The sequence below is a fragment of the Elephantulus edwardii genome, unplaced genomic scaffold (genome assembly GCF_000299155.1).
Source record: "Elephantulus edwardii isolate Elephantulus edwardi_28Jun2011 unplaced genomic scaffold, EleEdw1.0 scaffold00002, whole genome shotgun sequence".
NCBI lineage: Eukaryota > Metazoa > Chordata > Mammalia > Macroscelidea > Macroscelididae > Elephantulus > Elephantulus edwardii.
In genome coordinates, this window is record NW_006399752.1 from 3,597,510 (window position 1) to 3,600,770 (window position 3,261).

Consider the following 3,261-nt stretch of genomic DNA (forward strand, 5'->3'; position numbering starts at 1 on the left):
TTTCGAAATGGTGTCTCAGGGGAGTTGAAGCCACTGGCTGCTTCAAGGGAGAAAAAGTGGCTGTTTCTTCCCACTGCAATTTATAACCTCAAAAATCCCAGTGAGAGTAGAGGTGGGGTGGTCCATGAAGTACTACAGCTAACTTGAGTGAGCTTGAATTTTTGAATCTCTACTTGAATCATAGGATGAATGCCTTGTATTTTTACTTCGTTGTTACTTAGTTGTCTTCAGCAACACTCCTTTTCTTTGACTCTTAACATTGTTGTTTGTTGTTATGTGCCACTGAGTCACTTGCGACTCATAGTGACCCTATGCACAACATCCCTAAACTCTGCTCTGTCCTGTGCCAATTGCACCGTCTCCGACACACCCATCCTGATTACCCACGTAACTAAATCAATCCATCTCATAGGGGGCCTTCCCCTTCTACGCTGTCCCTCCACCCTACCAAGCATGATGTCCCTCTCCAAGGACCGGTCCCTCCTTACAACATGTCTAAAGTACGTTAGAGGGAGCCTCAGAATCCTTGCCTCCAAGGAACCACCCAGTTTAACCCTTTCCAGGATGAATCTCTTTGTTTTCCTAGCAGTCCATGGTACCCTCAGTACTCTTCTCCAGCACAACAGCTCAAAGGCATCAATTCGTCTTCTATCCTCTTTAGTCATTGTCCAACTCTCTGATGCATAACAAGTGATAGCAAAGACCATGGCCTGTATCAGATGTACTTTAGTCTCCAAAGAGACACCATTGCTCTTCAGTACTTTGGAGAGGTCCCTAACAGCCGACTTTCCCATGGCAATACATCTTCTAATTTCCTGGCTGCTGGTGCTGAGACATAGGATGGGAATTTCTTTGACTATCTTAATTCCTACCAGCTATTCCTTCTAGGAATGGAATACCTGGCACAAAGAGATAAGTACTTTCCTAATTGAAATCCTGGTTGTTTTAATTCACCCACAGGATTCTCATTAGAAAGGTCTGGAGATATCGGGGGGACTGAACTGAGCACAATTCTTCTTTGATGCAGAAGGGGTCAGTAAACATCAACCAGAGATTGTAGGGTAGCAGGTATAGTAGTTATCAGGGAATGATAGACAGTAGAACCTCAATAAAAACTAATTTCCCCTCAACATTCTTTCAATTGTGCTCCATGGGGTTTCCCCATCTGAGAGTCTATTAGAAGAAGGATAGGGGAGAAGCGGAGATGAGGGCGACTGCATTACTATTTTATAAACTGTATTTGCATTGATCCTATGAAAAGAAATTGCTAATTCACTTAAAGAGTTTACCAAATTCAATATAACTCATGAATTTTCTTCAAATGTGCACAGAATAAAATCCATCTTTCTGCAATAGGCACTAAATAGAAGTTTATTTGATGGTCTTCAGATTTCCAGGCTCTGGGATTCCTGAATGTAAAGGACCATTTTGCTCTGATGTTAAGCCTTCATTTGGCTGCCTTGTTTTAATCATCTTCTCTTCAAAATCCGTCTGGGCAGCTGTCTCTCCCCACCCTTCCTTATTGGTTATCAGTGGGTTGATAGGGACAACAGCTTTGCTTTTCTTCACTGGCCTGTGTTGTTTCCTGGCTTCCTGCCCTCTTTGCCTCCTTGAGCTCGACCCTCAAGGTTGTGAGTGTTGCCTGTGCAGGCAAGGATTTCTCACTAATAAGGTGAGCCAGGCTGGAGGGTGGGGGCTGGGGGAAGGAGCACTGAGTCACAGGCACTTCAGGGGCACCAGCACAGCGAAGACCCACAGATAGAGCTCCTGCAAGGCTGGATTTTATGGCTAATGAGCTTTCTGCTGGCTGCACCTTCTCATCAACACCATTTGTTTTCACAAGCTGCCCTTTGTTGACTTGAGGCTTGTTTTCCTTGCCTTGGAGCACAGATATTCTCAGGCATCTTTTTCTTCTCTTGACCTCCTATTCTTTTCCGCCTGGTAGGAGCTAAATTTAAACTTGATTAACAATGTCATGCACAAGGAGGGTCAGGGGACTATTTTCATGTTAAATGGGACTCTTTCTGGTTCTGTTTTAAGACACAATACACTCAAAAGGAGAGTCCTTCTGATGTTGTTGCTATGGTTTGAGAAACTTTAAAAACTTAAAAAGCACCAGTCTGTTTGATTCAGATCAGAGTAATAACACAGGGTGTGTGTGTGCTGCACAAATATATATAATGCACTATTGACTGCTTTATTTGCAAGATATAATAAATATATTAGAAATTATTAGAAATAACATTTTTACTCTTGAATAATTTCTACTTTATTTTGGAGTCTCAGCTTGAAGTCAGTTTCTTTGAAAAGCTTTACATTTCAAATATGCCAAGCCCTTAGAGTGCTCCTCAGAGGTAAGGGTGGCAAAGCTCCATCTCACATGCTGTGGGTATCTTACTGTAAGCAGGGGCCGTATCTTGAAAAGGAACATCATACTTGGAAAGATGGAGGGTCAACAAAAGAGAGGAGGACCTTCAGCCAGACGGATTGACACAGTGACAAGAGTAATGTGCTCAAGTATGTCAGAGACGATGAGGCTAGCACAGGATACAGTGGGGTTCAGATCCCTTGTTCATAGGGTTGATTTGATCTGTAGTTGACTCCATGGCACCTAACAACAACATTAAGCTGTTAAGGAACTCTGTTGGCTAGTGCACAGTGTATTGTACTGCAAAAGGACTGGAGTCTCCAGCAATTCACTTCTACCAGCTGCTCTGAGGGAGAAAGATAGGCAGTCTATTCCCGTTAAGATTTACAGCCTGGACAACCCAACGGAGGGTCTCTCTGAGTCAGAATCAGCTCAGTGGTTACAAGTTTTGTTTCTTGTTTGACTGTAAAGGTACTGTGGTTAAGAGATTTGCTGCTAACCAAAAGAAGGGAGGTTCAAACCTACCAGCTGCTCTACAGAGAAAGAAAAGTTCGTCTTCTTCCAGAATGACGTACAGCCTTGCAAACTCTAAGGAGCAAGTCTATCTATTCTCCAGAGTTCCTTTGTATCAGAATTGAATAGATGTCAATGGCTTTGGTTGGGCTAGGCTGAACTGTACATCCTTGTAAGGAGTTCTAGTGATGCAATTGCTAATTGCTTAAAAGGTTGGCAATTCAAACCCACCAAGTTTTAGATACCTACTTTCATAAAGATTATATTGTTGTTAGGTGGCACTGAGCCGAGTATGACCCATAGCAACCCAAAGAACAAGAGATCTGAACCCTGTCCTATCCTGTGCCAGCCTCACAGTTTCCAACACACTTAAGCCCCAT